This window comes from Aythya fuligula, chromosome 17, assembly GCF_009819795.1.
Source record: "Aythya fuligula isolate bAytFul2 chromosome 17, bAytFul2.pri, whole genome shotgun sequence".
Lineage (NCBI taxonomy): Eukaryota > Metazoa > Chordata > Aves > Anseriformes > Anatidae > Aythya > Aythya fuligula.
The window spans coordinates 4,575,021-4,591,679 of record NC_045575.1 but is presented as its reverse complement, the minus strand read 5'-3'; the positions used below and the strand labels follow the sequence as shown (position 1 = coordinate 4,591,679).

At 50.6% G+C, this 16,659-nt stretch overlaps 1 protein-coding gene across 1 annotated transcript in view; it reads right to left on the bottom strand.

The window, feature by feature from the left end:
* RTN4R (reticulon 4 receptor) overlaps positions 1-16,659 on the bottom strand; it is a 73,173-nt gene that overhangs the window by 42,405 nt on the left and 14,109 nt on the right. The window lies entirely within an intron of this gene.

Genomic DNA, 16,659 nt, shown 5'->3' with positions numbered 1-16,659 from the left:
ATACAGAACAGCATGAATTTTTAAAGAGAAGTTTTTGTAACTGCTGAGGCTCTTGAACTGCTAAAGAAGCAGAACATCTTCTAGCAGCAATGCCAGCTTCTGGAGCAGGGAACAGCCATTTCCACACAGCAGACTGCAGAGGAGAAGGAAGGATGCAAGAACCTGGGTCCCAGGAACAGCAGCTTTTCAACTATCACCCTCCCATGCCCACAGTGGAGTCAGATGAACTGCAAAGGGGAACGGGAGAGCAAAGGCCCAGGGGCTGAGGTGCTCTGGGTGTTTATGCTTTTTGGGAGGTGTGAGAAGGCTCATGCTTGCTATCCTGTGTGCTGCTGCTGCTGCTGATGGATGCAGCAACTGAACCCAGAGCATTTCTAGCCTCTCTGCTGCTCAGGGCTTGCCCAGTGGCTCCTGTTGGGATACCACTGCTGTGATCTCCAGACCCCAAATTAACGTCCAGCTGTGAATATCTGGTGTGGGCCTCAGGACCCTGCAACCCCTCTGGGTAAAGCAGACGGAGCTGGAGCAATTCCACACACCAAAATTTAAACCTGAAACTAAGCAGATCAGCTTCCCAATCAGTGAGAATCAGTGAGGCCTCTTGCTCTTCATGCTAGGTTGGATGAGCTTCAGGAAACCTTCTTGAGGTGCCTATTCACTGCCAGAAGCTGATGGGCTTTGGATATCTCCTCCAGTTCTTTTCTGACATTTATTCATGGTCTGTTGCAAGCAGTGCTTGGAGCAGACTGCAACACCAGTGCGAGGCAGTGGCAGGGTTGCCTCCTCCCTGCTCCTGAAGTGAAAGAGTTAAGGCAGCTACCTTTGTGAATGAGCCAGCACCTGCTGTCCCTGCTCCCTGTCTTCAGGATGGTCCCCCCCTCTGCCGATGGGCTACATGAAAGCTATTACACTCTTTCTTGATATACACCTCCCATAAATCCAGGGACTATAAATTAGGGTAACCTTCTGCTTTAAGGGCTGTCTGAGCTCTGCAAAGACATCCCAAAGTCAGGCAGATCCTCGCTGAAGACACCAGTACTTTGTCCCCATTTCTCTGGGGGACGGTGGCCCTGGGGCAAGAAGCAAACACACCCAGCCCATGGGGCACAGCAAAACCATGCCAACTGCTGTATTTCTGCAGGGACTGACGGGTCATCCCACTCCTCCTGCCATTAGGATCTGTCACCCCTCCTTGCTCTCTCCTCCCAGGAGACACAGCTGCTCCCTACCACTGTCCCCTGACTCTGGTTTGGGTGAGCGACTGTCTCGCTCTCCTACACCGAATGCATGGGAATGAGTCTTCAGCATCGCCTCTCAGAGGTCAAAGAAAAGGACTGTAAAACAGATGCAACGCTTCCCTGCTCATCTCTGAAAGCACGCTACCCTGTGATGAGTCTGCACTGCAACTTGGCAGGAGCTGAGACAGCTCCAGACCAGCACAGAGCCTGTTCCTTCCCACCTCCCCTACACATAAGTGGGTCACTGTAGCCTTACACCGTGTGTCTGTGCTCAGGATCTGGCCCCACCACTGCCTCTCCAAGACTCCCCAAGCTCACTCTGCCTTGTCTAGACCTGCCCCACTGCCCACACATGCTCCAGGATGTTTTGGGAGCTCCAGGAATGAAACTGGAATCTACCTCCCTGGGTCCAGCCTCTGGCTGCTGGTAGCACAAATCAGGACCAATGCAGCCCCAGGAGAACAGGACACGCCAATACCCCTGGGGCAGCAGAATTCCCTCAAGGTGTTATCTTCCTTCTACAGGAGGCGTTCACCTACCTCCTGTTCACTTTGCTCCTTGCTTCTCCTTGTATCTCTCCTGCCTGCAAGATGCCGAATGAAGCCACAGAGGACACAAGAGTTGGAAGGTGACAAGCAAAAGCACAAAGATATTGCCAAGGGTCTCTTTCACGCGGGACAGCACTTGCCAGACATTACCCAGCTTTGTGCCTTGATAAGATCTTGTTTTCACAGCACCAGCATGTGCATACATGATTTAAAAACACACAGGACCACATGCAGGGCACTACTGAGAGGATTTCCACTGCCATATTGCCATGGGCTGTCACAAACTGAGAGGGTTCAACACAAACTTGCCCAGATCCACTTGGGATTGACACCTGGTGAGAGTCTCATTCCCAAGCTAAATCTAAACCTGAAACTAAGCAGATCAGCTTCCCAACAGAAAACACCCCCAAGAACCCAGCCTGCTCATCTGCTTCTGGATGAGAAATCTAATAAAGTCATTGAGGTGAGTTAGGGCTGGGCACCATTATTCTCCCCCAATTTGTGCTGTCAGCCCCTTGTAAAACATGACATATGACTCTGAAAATTCATCTTGGGCCCCAAACAGAATTTATTCTGCTGTAAAAAAGAAATGTGCTGAAAGAGACAGTGAACAGCAGCCCAGGGACCTCCATGCCACTGAAAACACACACGCACTGATCTCAGCAAACAATTGATTTTATTCCCCACTGTCGCCATCCGTCTCTGCTCTATCCATTGCCAGATCTGGCTGGCAGGAGAATATGAGTTTTAAAGGTCACCACTTAATGATGTTAAGGAGCTGTCCTCCTTCCCAGATAAAATACTGATCAATCTGTAATATTTCTGACTGGACTCTGCTCATGGAGAAGATACAGGGGGATTCTGTTCCCCTTTGTGTTCCAAATATACTTAAAGCCCTTTCTGAAATGGAGCTGATAACTCAGACTGGGGACTGATGCTGGTTGGACCTGACACCTCATGCATCCAGCTTGCAGGCAGGAAGCCAGCAGAAGGGGTGATGAAGCGCAGTTTGGATTGCTCTACAACATAAAGTGCTATTATATTCTTACAAAACTTAATGTATAAATGTTCAGCTATTGCCTCTCCCATCACCTGTGGAGAATTAAAGCAGTTAGAGCGGCCCTGGACCGACTTTTCTCCCTGCATTTCATGCTCCTGGGCTCAGCAGAGGGCTCACATGATGGCTCAGAGGTGGAGGTGCTGGAGCTCTGCTGGCACGCAGCAAACTCTCACAGCTGGAGGATCACCTTCCCATACAGCTCTGGGAGGTCTGGGACCCTGAGCAAGCAGAGGGACAGCATCACCCTACCATCCTCAGCATACACCTCCATTCCTGAGAGTATCTCATCCTGGGGACTTTGTGTCACTTTTGGAGAGAGTGTCAGGCTGAGAAACATTCTTCTGGTGATGCTGCTTGCGAACCACTCTGCCAAGACCTGCACAATTCTTTGCTGAGCCACTTCCAGCCTCTTCTCAAAGCACAGTGGCCCAGAAGAGTTTGTTTAATGGGTCTCATAAAACCAGAGGAGAAATCCTGATTCCTTATAGCTAAATCCCTGTCCACAAGGCCCAGCACCATTCCTGCTTGCAAGGCAAATCCTGGGAAGCCCTCCCACAGCCCACACGTGGGACAACCCGGCCTGGGCTTTGCTTGCTTGGAAAGGCAGCATGATTTAAACATTTGCTTCCTGAGGCCCCTGCAAGCATACCCAGCAGGAACAGGAGCAGCAGGGACCATCTCCCACCTCACCACCTTCCAGCCCACTGCACACTCAGGCTCTCAACCAGAGGCAGCTCCCTCCCATGTAGCTGGAGAAAAAACAGAAATAATTTGAATATCCAATCTTCAAAATGAACCAAACAGCTCCACTCAAATTTACACCAAAGCACTTAATTTACTATTGGATGTGCAGCCTGAAACAAACACTCTACCAGAGGAAACCTATTTATAATTTATTCAGCAGCCAGCACATTTTGCAGTCTTTCAGAAGTCCTCACAAAGAATGCCAGAGACAAGGGGCAAGAGTATTTTATTTATTTATTTATTTTTTAAAACAAAGTGAGTGGGGTCAACTCTGAATTTCTAAAGCATCTCAGAGGTACTCAGACTTTTAAAGCTCTCCAGAGATGGCATTCACATCTTTTCTTCCATTCTTGCTCATTTTGCTCTGCAAATTAGATTCCTCCAACTTTGTCTCACAAACAAAACCACACAAACCTTCCTTGCCATGCCCACAAAGTAACCAGGCTCCAAAACTCTTTGCTTCTTTCAGCAACGACAAAGACCAAATTAGAAACATCCTAGATCTGTATTTCTGAACAATTCCATGTGAAAATAATCTATATTTTACTAATCTAGGCCACGAGTTTAAAGCAGCCATGAAGCCTGGTTTGTACATATAGGCAAACAAAAACAGGTCAATATATTTCTTTTTCCCTCCAGGTGGATTTCATATGAGCTCCCAGAGGTGGCTGCAGTTTCAGCTGAGGCTGAATGAAGCTGCATTGCAGCTGGGAAGACCTTCAGCTCACTGAGGCTTCTGGGTGCTTTCCCAGAAACGGGTAGAAGGGTCATTGAATGATCATTTCAACCCATGCCCTATTTTTGATGGAGCTGAGCAGGGTCAGAACAACCTTAGTCATCAACAGGAGCTCCATGTTTAAGTATCACCAGTACTTTGCAAGCAGAGAGAGTCCCAGGCCAAAGTCAGGCCCCCGTCATGTTCAGTGCTCCATCTGACACAATCCCTGTCAAAAAGAGCTGGATTTATCCCAGGAAGAGGGGGTGGAGGCAGCCCCAAGGCTCACAGGAGCTGCACTGCAGTGCTGCAATAGCAAAAACTCTGAGGGCAGCTGCTGTGCTGGGTGGCATAGGGGTGAGATGGCCAGCTTGTCCAGCTCTCAGAGGCATGGGAGGAGCAAGGGATGAGATTTAGCAATAAATATGACCTTTTGTGCTTATTTTACCCTCTTCTGACAAAGTTTCCAGTGTTATAACCAAGACCTCAGCCCTTGGCTTGGCTAGAACAGCCTGCTGCTTTCATCTGTAGTGCATAAAGTGAAGTCAAAGGTGATTTACTGAATGGAGTGCCCGATGATTTCCTGCAAGCAATGCGCAAAACTTCACCATCTGCTGTCTCAGACAGATCCGGGCATCTGCAACCCCGAGCAAGACTGAAAGTGTCCATCTGGAGAGCTGGGATGCTCTTGTGGTGGCTAAAGGGAAAAATCCCCCCTGTTACACACTGACCCAGCAAGCAGTGGGGAGAAAACCTGCAGCAGCCCAAATAAATCCAGGCTGTCCCAAGGGCATCAGCCTGCCAGAGCAGTCTCCTCACCTGACACGCAGCCTGCTGAGCCTGCAGAGCTGCAGGATTCATACATCTGGGCCTTTTACAGCTGCTTGTTGACAAGGAGGTTGTAACTCAGGGCAGGAAAGGTCCCTGTGAAGGTGAGCCACAGCCACAGCCCCTACGTGCACCGCGGGAAGCAGAAATCATCCAGATGTTCCCCCAGCTTCCCCCTGGGCTCAAAGGCCCCATCCCACTGGCTGCGTCTCAGGCTTTAAATAACCAAGAATAACCAACAGCTCAGATTTCTGCAATCAGCTCACGCTCACAGACATAGAGCATCCTCCTGCTCAGGAAGAGAAATATCACTGCCATCCATCTGACCTGGAAAAGCAGCTTAGGGGTAAGCATGCAGATGAGAGTAGCAGGGAAGGAGACAGCATGCCAGAATTAGCTGCCCGATGGAAAGGGGATTACATGCTTTGGCATGTCCTGGGGACAGGCCAGCAGCCAGGTCTGGCAGGCAAGAGCTACTGGGGATGGGAGGAATAAAGAAGTCGGGGAGGTGGAGGCTGGGGATGATGGGGCCCTGTGGCATCATCCCAGCTCAGATGCTGCTGGCAGGCGGCAGCCGCTACGCAGGGATCAGTGCAAAGGCCCAGAGCACAGCCCAGGTAGAAGTCTGCAATCACAAGGGGACGCAAACACCTTTGCTTACAACACCCAGATGTTAGCAGGGTGTTGAGGGAGCTCGGAAAGTCACAGGAGGGGTATACGACCTGGAGATGCACACTGATGACATTCTGTCAGGCAGTGGGGCAGCAGAGGTGGCAGGATGTGACCAGATAGGTTTCCCCAGAGATTTCTGTGATATGGGCTCTCCAGCAACTTACCCATCCTCACTTCATCACCCACCCAGCGGGTGTTCCCCACAAGCACCCCACCAGCATGTGTGGTGCTGCCATGAGGCTGCATCTCCTTTCCCAGTGAGGTCTGCGCTGTCTCTGTGCTCCCATCCCAAAGCACTTAGCCCAGATACACAGCAGAACTGCAATCCAGCAAGGTAGAGGCAGAGATAGGAGGTGTGTTCAGAGGTGATGCTAGGCTCTTCTCTAGAAAATCACCACGCTGAGCACAGGGTCTGAAGACAAGAAGATGCTCGTGTCCACAGCTTATGGGAGGAGAGTACAACAGAACAGGAGGGGCTAGAGGCTGACATGGGAGAAGTGCTTTACCAGCAGTATCCTGACTACGAAGCAGTGTGGATAGGAAAAAAATAGAAGCAAGAAACATGACAGATTAATGGGCTAGGGCTGAAATACGAGATTAGATATTTTAGAATATGCCTGCATATTCCAGGTGCTCTTTAAATTTGTACAGTCTAGTTACTCTATTATGTAAAATTTAATTGCCTAAGAAATCCATACAGCTTCATGCTCTCAGCAGCCAGAGTAGGGTTTCTTTTTTTTCCTATTTTTTTTTTTTTTTCCCAGTCTTTATTCAGGTTGGTTTTAAAGATTGAAATATGAGCTCTCCTGGGTAAGGGAGTTTACTAAATGAAGCTCCACTACTGGGCTGGGAGCACAGGAGGACACACAGCAGTGGGTACCAGCAGGGTCTGCATGGCCAGGTGCCTCTCTTTGCTCCCAGAGCATCCATCACCCTGCGTGGCTCTGGGAGGGATGTGGAGGGTGCAGGGTGCCAAAAGGGCTGCTTCTGCTCTGCTTTACCCTGTGCTGAGCAAGCGCTTTAGGAGCAGAGGAGCAGAGCCACCAACCTGCAGACCACCAAGGATGGCCATCAGCCCCCTCTTCCCTTCCTTACTCTCCCGAGAAGCCTGCACAGAGGGATGGAGAGGGAAGGGCTCAGAGGCAATATGATTAGAAGAGACCCGCTGACACTCACTTTGAGCTCTGGCAGCAGTTTCTGAGAAAAGTCCATCTCTTTTGCCTGATCTGCAAGGACGAGAGGATCAGGCTTGATCCCATACTGGGCAAAGAGCCCATCTGGCTGGGAGAAAGCTCCTCATCAGGGGCCAAATGCAGAAGGCTGTGAGCCACATCAGTGGACAGCACTTATCCGCTCTGCATCTCACTCAGAATGTCCCTTCTGCCCTGGACTTACCCCATCCTGGTGGTAGTCCTCTTGGACAAGACGGGAATGCAGCCCCGAACCTGCCAGATCCAAGGGCAAGCAACAAGCTTCTGCGACATCCCAGTGGCTGAAGTGAGAGTAATGAGGCACCGACAGTGGTTTGGGAACCATTGGACCCCAGCACCACCTCTCCAGGCAGAGGTGCAGAGGAGATGCTCGGCCACCTCACCCCACTCCCACTGAGCATTCCTGTGGCTGAAGAGTCGTCAGTCACTGAAAGCCAAAGCACCAACCTGACTGTGCTGCTCAGGAAATGCTGCCTTCAAAGCCATTCATGGCCCTCTTAGAGCTGTCGGGCAGAACTGGGCATGCTGTAGTGATAGAAGCGAGTAATCCCTGCAAGAGACACTCAGCCTCGAAGAGGGAAAGCAACCAACAAAGGGATATTTAAGGTTGCTACTGAGCACTTAATATAGTTTATATTTACAGCTTAATGGCTTTTCAGCATCACTAACTTCCATTCCAACAAAAAGACTTCTACTGTATTGCCTCAGCTTAAGTGCTAACTACATCTTCACATTAATAAATATTTTAAAACAGTGGAACTCTAAACTCCTCTGGCACAAAGCCGGCATCTGCTCAGCTGGAGCAAGCTTTTGCACATGAGAGAGAACAGATGGAAAAACACCTTCCGGATCCCCAGGACCACATCAGCAAGGAAACTCTCCAGCCCCACGCTGGAGCTTCTCTGCCAGGGGGGAGAAATTCCCCCTCCTCCACCTCACAAAGCAGTGGCCTCGGAAGCCATCCTGCTGCACCCATTCATCCCACACCCTTTTACACCTGAGCCCTGGGTGCTAGATGCCTGATCATCTGTGTAGGACCCTCGTACCCCAAACCCTCACATTCACCCCAAAGCCTCAGATCATGGAGCAGCTGCACGGGTACAGCAAGGAAATCACAAGCTTAGAGAATCAGACAGACAGAATTAGCTCCAGAAAATAGGTTTAGCTCTGTCTTTGCTCAAGCCTGAGGGGGTCACAAAATGAGCAGGAGACAGAGACATCATGACAGTCTGTGGAACAGACCTTCACTGAGTTAAGGACCATCTCAGGCCTACCAGCTTGTGACCAGTTTTTAGTGCAAGCCTTGAAAACGCTTTCATGAGCACAAACTCACAGCACGCAAGAAGAAATCCACAGCACAGAGAGCCATGCTCACATGAACCATCCAGAGAGGGACAGACAAAATGGATGAACAGGCTCTAGAAAGACCTGCATGTCCTCTAGCACAGACCAAGCTGAACAGTGCACCTGAGCCACAGTCTTTTACAGAGTGTGCATCTCATGAGCTGCTGCCCAGGACCATGGTCCAGCTGTAACACAGAGACATTACTCCACAAGGGCTGGATTTTCTCATGGAAATGTCTCCAGAGTGCAGTTAGCGCTAGCTCAGCAGGTGGGCTGCGCTGGCTGCATTGGCCCAGCTTGGCACACCTCAGGCTGCATGGGCACAGGGGAATGGCTTGGGCCAGGGGAACAGCAGGGCATTAGCAATGACTTGCCACTGTTTAAAGAGAAGGATAAGCAAGACCTGCTAAACCATACCAGACATCAGCCAGAGGACTTCAGAGATGCCCCCCAAGGAAGCTAGGTGCAGGTGACTTCTTTCTTTCTGTTTGCTTTTTGTCTACACACAATCCAGTCTAGGCAGAAAATATGCTGCCAGCCTGGGACCTTCTCCTTGTCCAGCCCAGCTTCACTGTGACCATGCCCAGGAGCTCAGCAGCTTCCAGCACAGCCCTTAAACCACTCCAGGCGGTGGTTCTCCCACAGTGACAAAGCTGCCAAGGAACAGCACCAGTGGGGACAAGCAGGCACTAGGATGGGCTCCTGACACACGTTAATAGTTTCTGCTGCTCCACAGGCATCCTCTCATTCATGGGTTTGAGAAGCTCTGTTCCTCCAGAGATCCTGCATCACGCAAACAAAGACATTTCTAGCAGACCAAGATCCTGCGGACCACGGAGCAAGGTTGCTGAGTTGTCCACCCTCTCCCTGCTGTTAAACACAAATTCCTGCACAGCCTCCTCAGCTAGGAACAATGCTGCCCGTGCTAACTATGTCTGCCTTTTCAGATGTAAAGCTCTTGCTGCAAACTTGTCCTTTGGCTCGCGGTGGGGGATCCCTGCTGGCAACAGGAGCAGGCAGCGGCACCACTCTGGTGTGCAGCAGTAGGATGTGGTTTTGTGTCCCCTCTCAGGGACCTAATGGCACAGTTGTCACACATGCACGCAGAAATGCTCCTCTGTGTATCCAGCAAGCAAAGCCATAGCTGAGAACAGCAAGTACACATCAAACAAGGAGTGGGTCATCTCTGCTTTTAATTGTCTGCATGGTTTGCTACAGGAGGGAAGGGTAAAAAAAAAAAAAATCACTTTTCTCTCAAGGATTCAGCTCTGTAAATGGCATTATGCCTCTACTTGTATAGGAAATTTTACAAAGCTCTGTTGAAGGAAAACCTTGACTCGTATGGTGCAAGATAAAAATCCTTAGCGTTCACAAATGAATGTACCCATCTGCTGTGCAACGTATTCTCTCTCTCTCTCTCAAAAAATAGAAAGGATAAAAAAAGAAAAAAGTGAATTGAACTTTGGATGCTTTTCATTTCCCTACAATGTGCAGCAAACTGTGATTCCTATTCATTAAGAGAGAAGATTGACATTCATTATAGTGTGCATTAAATTCCTCATTCTTCTGCTACCCTCAAAATTAGTCTACAGAGGGTAGTAACCAGTAATTTCTATATTGAATTTCTAGTAACTACAGTGGGCTTTTTCTTCCAAATAAGCAAGGCAATTATAATAAGACACTCTTCTTCCTGAAATGGTAAAACAGGCAGTGCCATTTGAAATCTCTGCTGCTTTCCTTTACAGTTGCAGTTAGACATGTGTACAAGCAGCTCACATGTTAGCTCCTGAAGGCATTTGGGAATAAACCCCCCTAACCCAGAGCACAGGCAGCTCTGCTGTAGTTGCCACTCTCTCCCAAAATGTCTTCCAGCTCTGGCTGTGTGCAGCCTTGATGCACAGATATTGTCAAATATGGGAGATGCATCAGTCCTGCCGTGCACACATGGGCCATGGCAAGGAAGCCATAAACGTGTCTGTATCCATGCCTCAGGATGCAATGTGTGCTAGAACTTCACAGCTGAGGTCTCCACAGAAGCGCCTCTATGTAGACAAGCCAGGAGCTGGCTCCCCCATCATGCCTCCCTCCTCTCCAGGTGAGTGGCAGGAGGATTAGCCCATCCATTCCAGCTAGCCAAGCTCAGCAGCTCACAAGCACGGCAGCAGGCACAGCACACTGTGACCCAGCCCCAGGGCAGGACATCTGGACTCCCAGTCCCACCCAGCCCCAGCCCACATCTCCTCAGCTGCACAGGGGTTAACTCACTCTCCCCTGGGACCAGATTTTCTCACCTGTAGGTTAGTCCCCACTGAGATCCCTTATCTCTGGAGATGTTGGTGGGGATTCAGATGAATGTGATCTCAGCAGTGCAATAAGGAAAAGTAATTAGCTTTTGTGGTTTTAACCAAGCAGCCCCATCTCTCCTCAGACAGCAGGGGACCTGCAGACACTGCACACAGATAAGATATCACAGGGCAGACTGTCTCCAGAGCCAAGCAAAGCAGTGTGAGGAAAACAGTAAAGCGGACAGACCCCTTTGTCCCTGCAACCCATAGCTTTTGAGGCAAGATGCATTTAAGGGAAACCATCTCGGTTTGTACAGGCTGTAGCTGGTGGCAGGACCAACCACTGAGGGCACACAGAGGTCCATCCACCTCCTAGGGAGACTTTGTGGCCCCTCTGGAGAGCAGAGTATACAGTCTCTTCAGTCAACCATGAGCACTGGTACGGAGGACCTTTGGCCCTGCACAGGACCTGCATCACCTCCCCATGCTCTGGAGGACAACCAGCCCCCACCAGCCTGAGGCACGTCCAGGAGGCAAAGCTCCCCAGTAGGGCCCCACGTTCTCTGTTCCAGCCCATGCATCCTCCTCTGCCCCAGAGGTGACCATGCAGTTGTTGCCCCAGTGCTGGTCAAAGAGCTCCTGAGTTGAGCTGGAGCAGGAGCTGTTCCTACGTGCCAGGCTGGCCATAGCCTGCTCAAATATCATCTTAGACAGCAGAGAAGACAGTGTAGAAGTGTTACAGAGTGCCAGGACACAAGTGCTGGGGTGCTTTAACCTGGTCAACCATGAAAAACCCATCAGGATGTGCATCCTCTATGCAAAGTCTGTTGCCACACCTCCCTAGACCTTCAGTGCTGCCATGGGTACACCAAAGCCACAGCACAGCTCTCCAGCACAGCAGGGACTCCCTGGGCACCAAGCAATATGAGGAGTGGGACTCCAGGGGTGTCCCAGGGCCAAGATATGCAGGAGGAACGCAAAGCCTGAAAGACAGAATGGTGCCCTGCCCCACCAGCTCCAACAGGCCCTATTGGGCACCTTCAGAGTCCTCTAGATGTAGGGCAGTTCCTGAAGGTTTGAACTGCTTGCACTGCTCTCCAGGCTCCCAAGAGGCATGCCCCAAGCAAAGCAGGCATCAAGCAAGAGGTGTGAGCCAAGCTCTGCTGCCTAACCAGGAACAGATGACCACTGACGGTGCCAGAGGTATGGCCTGGTGACAGGCCTGAACCACAGTAACCAGACTTGTCACCCTCCGTGGAAAGGGAGTTACAGTTCAGCAGTGCCTGGAAACCTTTATCCTGAATTCTCAAGGAGATGGGCTGGGGTGACCCCCAAGGGTCCCCTTGCTGGGGACAGAGGACACGGCCACTTCACATGTTGCAGAGCTGCCTCAGACACACCTAGAGTGGTCCTTGTGGGTGCCATCACCACACAAAGTTCCTCTGCTCCTTCCCAAACCACCTGCTCTCTGTCCAGACAGGGCAGCCTGAAAACAAGACTTTATCACAGAGAGGCAGCAGTTGTACTGCTATTCTGAGGCCAGGCTCCAAGGTCCCAACCTCCAGTGTCCCAGAGGGGCAATCTCATGGCTGTCTGGAGCTGCCCTGCAAGGCGCTGCAGGGCCAGGAGACCAGGGAGGTCCTCCTCACCCAGGGGGTGAATAACCAGGAGAGGATGCAGGTACCACAAATGGACATTGTGGGTTTAGGAGGGGCTGAACAGTCTGCCAGTGGATGACAGATCAGCATTTCAGCCCCAGGGCAGGTGAGGAATAGAGTCTATTATAGACAGCAGCTGTCTGGAGCCTGTCAGGGCTTGGAGATGCTATATGAGGAATATGTAGATGCTGCATCATTGCATGGTGAGCTCTCCTTTAGCCATGCTGATTTGTGAGTTCAGCACCCAGACAGTTGTCACACACATCACCTCATCAACCCTCAGCTGACACAGATTGGGAGTACTGCTGGGAGTAAAAGGCACTTAGGGAAGGCACACTTCACAGTGGGCTCAAACATCATGTTATCAAGGTGGGCCGAGCAATAAACCTTGTGAGGGACATTCAGACTTCTGAACCAACAAAGCAGGGAACACAGCTGCTTTCTTGCTCCTGAAGAAACTGCACCATCATTGCCAAAGTGCAAATTGAGATAGCTTTAATAAAAAAAGGTGACCTCCTCTCACTGGCTTGTTTCCCATGTCAGCTATTGCCCTTGGTCAGAGAGACCAGGAAAGCCCAGCCTGTCTGGTAAAAAGCAAGACGGAGAAGACAGGCAGAGGTGCAGGTCTCTCAATTTGATGCTTCCCCCCAAAGTACCCATGTGGTAACGTGAATTGAAATGTCACATTCCCTGGGGCATGCTGGTGGGCAACACCTGCACAGCCATCCAGATCCAGCAGAGGAAATACTCGGTGAAATTGAAATATTCTTCATATTCTTCAGGAGTCAGGGACAGAAGAAACAAAACTGCCCCATCACCCAGAAAGCCTTTGGACCTTCCTGCTGTCTCCTGGAAGACAAGCGGATGATAAAGCCCCTGTTTTCTGAACCCAAGTTCCTTTACAGGACAACTCATGGGATTTCCCTGAACTGTTCCATCTGGAAGTAGGGCATTTCTGTTCATAGTTTTTCAGGGACATAAACTCACCATAGCTCTGGATGTGAGCTCTCCATCCAGGAATCCACCTCCTTCTTGCATCTGTGTATTAACCATACCTGCAGCTCTAACTCCAGCATCCTTTCTCTTCAGGCAAGTGAGTATTCCCTTTCTGAGAGGCATTTTTCATCAGAAAACATGAATATGGTGGAAACTCGATCTATTAGGACTGGTTTCAAGAAAACTTGGTCAGGATTAGGCTGTCTGTAGGCCAGGACGCTACTCCTGGTCAAGGAGCACACAAAGTCCAGAGATGCCCTAGTGGTCACAGCAGTTCCCCAGGCAATAGATCCCAGTTTGCCACTGGGTTCAAAGCATGCTGTAAGCAAACCATTGCTGCGAGGGGATAACAACCTAATCTCCATCTCTTTGGATCTATTCTTCTTTGTGTACATAATTTGGCATCTTTCGGTCCAGAATGCTTGCAAAGCTTCGAGGCAGGCTGACTCTTGTGGTTAATCTGGTACAGGGCCCTCTTCTGCCACAGGGGTTTAAACCAGTGTCCCTTGGGTGACACAACTATTGGCCACACACTCTCACATTGCACAGGACAGGGAAACCTGCACTGCTCTGATCTTTCCAACCATACCGGGGAGACGAAGACCATGATGCCTTTTCGGTCCCCGAGCAGCCACTGTGAAACGTCTGGCCAAACCAAGTTATTCTGTAGTAGCTCAAGTGCTTAATTACCAGATCTGAGACCAGCAGCTTTCCTGTGCAGAAAAGCTTTGCTGTGCTGCCTTGGTACTGGGGAATAAAGACTGCATGGGCAGCATCCTCCCCACCTCACCTCATTGCTCTGCAACTTGGTGTCCATCCCTGTCCCATGGTCCCTTTCAGTGTTCACAGTCGTTCTCCAGAAGACTGTTATGTTTATAGTTTATTAATTAAGGTGATTTTAATACACCTGTGATGGATTTGTAATGGCTTTTATCAGAATTTACAGGGAGTTATAGAATACATATCAGAGTTTCGACATTCTCTTAATTAGCACCCAAGCAAATAAGAGTATGCTAGATCTGGAGATCTTCAGGGCCTCAAGCTTGCTGTCTCAGAGCCACTGGAGATGTGAGTGTAATTTAAAACAGTTAAGGCTGCTTGGAAGGGCACCTCCAAGGTATTTGTCATCACTTTCAAAACCCTTATTTACTCCCTGCTGTTTCCAAAAAACCCTCTGGGAGCTGGGAAATGAATCTATTTTCCTACCAAAGCCCATCACATGGACATCCTGTCTTGCTATTTTTAGGGATGCTTGTGAAGGTAGGCTGCACCCTGCTCTGTTATTTCAGGGTCTTGCTAGCCTGGAACTGCCCATGCTGACTGTTACTGGGGGGTCCTGGAGGAGAGCCCAGACGCATGCCTTGTTTCATTCTTTGAGAGCTCCTGCACTGCTGACCCCAAAACATTTGTCTTACACAGAGGCAGATGCACACTGAGAACTGTAATAACTGCAAAAAGCTGCGGGGGACACCCTGCACTGGGGCCACACAACTAGAGCCATTGACAGTGCTCCCCAGGTGTGTTCTGCCTTCCCAAAGCCACCCGTGAAGCTGCCAAGCTCTGCAGGTGGCTCAGCCATCACAGGTGTGGTGGGAACACTGCAGAGAGAGGCACAGCCACACAGGCTGCAGCTCGTGACAGTAACAGATCTGACATGATGGGGAAGGCTGCAGCACGGATGGGCCAGCAACCACAGCAGGGCCCTCCTGGGATGTGGATATGGTCCTTGGTTATTCAGCCATGCTGAAATCCATCTTCTTTGCACTGTCACTCCTGCCCACACTGTAATCACACCTTTATTTTGCTCCGTAGACACCTCCCAGGGGCAGCCTGTAAACTCAGCCCTTCATCTTAGTCTCTAGCCCGAGCTAGGATGGTCCCATCAGTCACTGACAGCCTCAGCACACGGGATTCCCTTCAGCTCCTCATCTGCTGCACATGCAGCTGGGCAGGGAGCTCTCTCCTGCATCCAGATCAGGCCTTGCCAAGCTACTTTCCCCGAGGTACAGGACTGTGCCTGTCCCCAGCACTGTGAGCAGCTCTTGCCACCAAGATGTGTCCCTGCTGACAGGGGCAGATTTGGGGCACGGGGCAGCTTGTGCTGACAGCGAGGCTGAGCACAAGAGCTGCTGCCTGCAGGGAGCATCTCAAGACTCCTTGGAGGATCCAACTCCTCATCTGTGTTCCCAGAGATGGAGCATACACCACTGATGCCCACTCCCCTCCCAGAGGTCCCAGCTTGATGCCCAGAGTGACATTTCCCAGGAAGAGAACAGCATGGTAAATTCAAAGGTTAAATTTGCATATTTCCTGGTGCTGCTCAAAAGAGCCAGGCAGCTGTTGGAGATGGACTGCTGCCAGACTGCTGCACAGGGAGCGCCAGCACCCTGTGCCCACCAGGGCTGAGGGATCCTTTCAAGTGGCACTGTGCAGCCTCTGCAGGGGCCTCTGGTTCTGAGGGGCACAAAAACAAAGGACCACAAGCAGTGGAGAGGATGAAGTTTTGCCCATGCATCTGTAGAGCATCCCAGGCCATGGAGGAGGATACCTCCTGGGAACAACCAGGACTGGATGTGTCCTAGGAAGAAGCAATGAAGGCAATTCTGTATTAACAAGCACGACATCTGCTTTCAACAGTGTGCCTGGGACTGCATCTCTCCAATAATGCACCCAGGGAGGCCACAAAGAGTCTCTGCAAAAAGCTCCAAGGGCTACAGGCTCAGCAAAATGCTTCACATTAAATACCCTTTACAGTGCATGCAGGAGGACCATTGAAAATTCAAATGAACAAGCCGGGAGTGAATCACACAACAGGGGAGGGTTGGCTTCAGCTGAGAAGGAGCAAAGCAGCAGCCAGGGAGGGCTCTCAGTGGGATAGGGCTCAGGCTCAGCCACAGGCTTCTGAAACATAGCGAGAAACTCCTGCAGCACACATGGTGGGAGAAGTAGAGGGCCTCCCCCAGAGCGTGGGCACAGGACCACCCGGGCACAGGACCACCACAGGGCGCAGCACCAGTTTCCCGGCTCAGCAATGCTGAGTGGCTCAGCATCAGCCTTTTGGTAATGCTGAGCAATGCGCATCCACCACTGATAAACGTGCATTCAATATTCAGCTTTACCTTCTACCTTTTCTTCCCAAGATCTGTTTATGCTCCTCTGGACCTTTGTGTCAAGCTTAGAAGAATAACAACTCACTCTCTCATCTGCTTAGCAAGTTCCTCTAAAGCAAGAAACCAAAGTGGAGATGCTGAAGAGGGAGAAGGTCTCAAGGATGCACCTGCACCCACAGCTCTGGGCTGAGGAGAAAGATGGACAGTGCTGAGGCTGGTGGCACCCACTGCTTGTTTCCTGAAGGAGCCA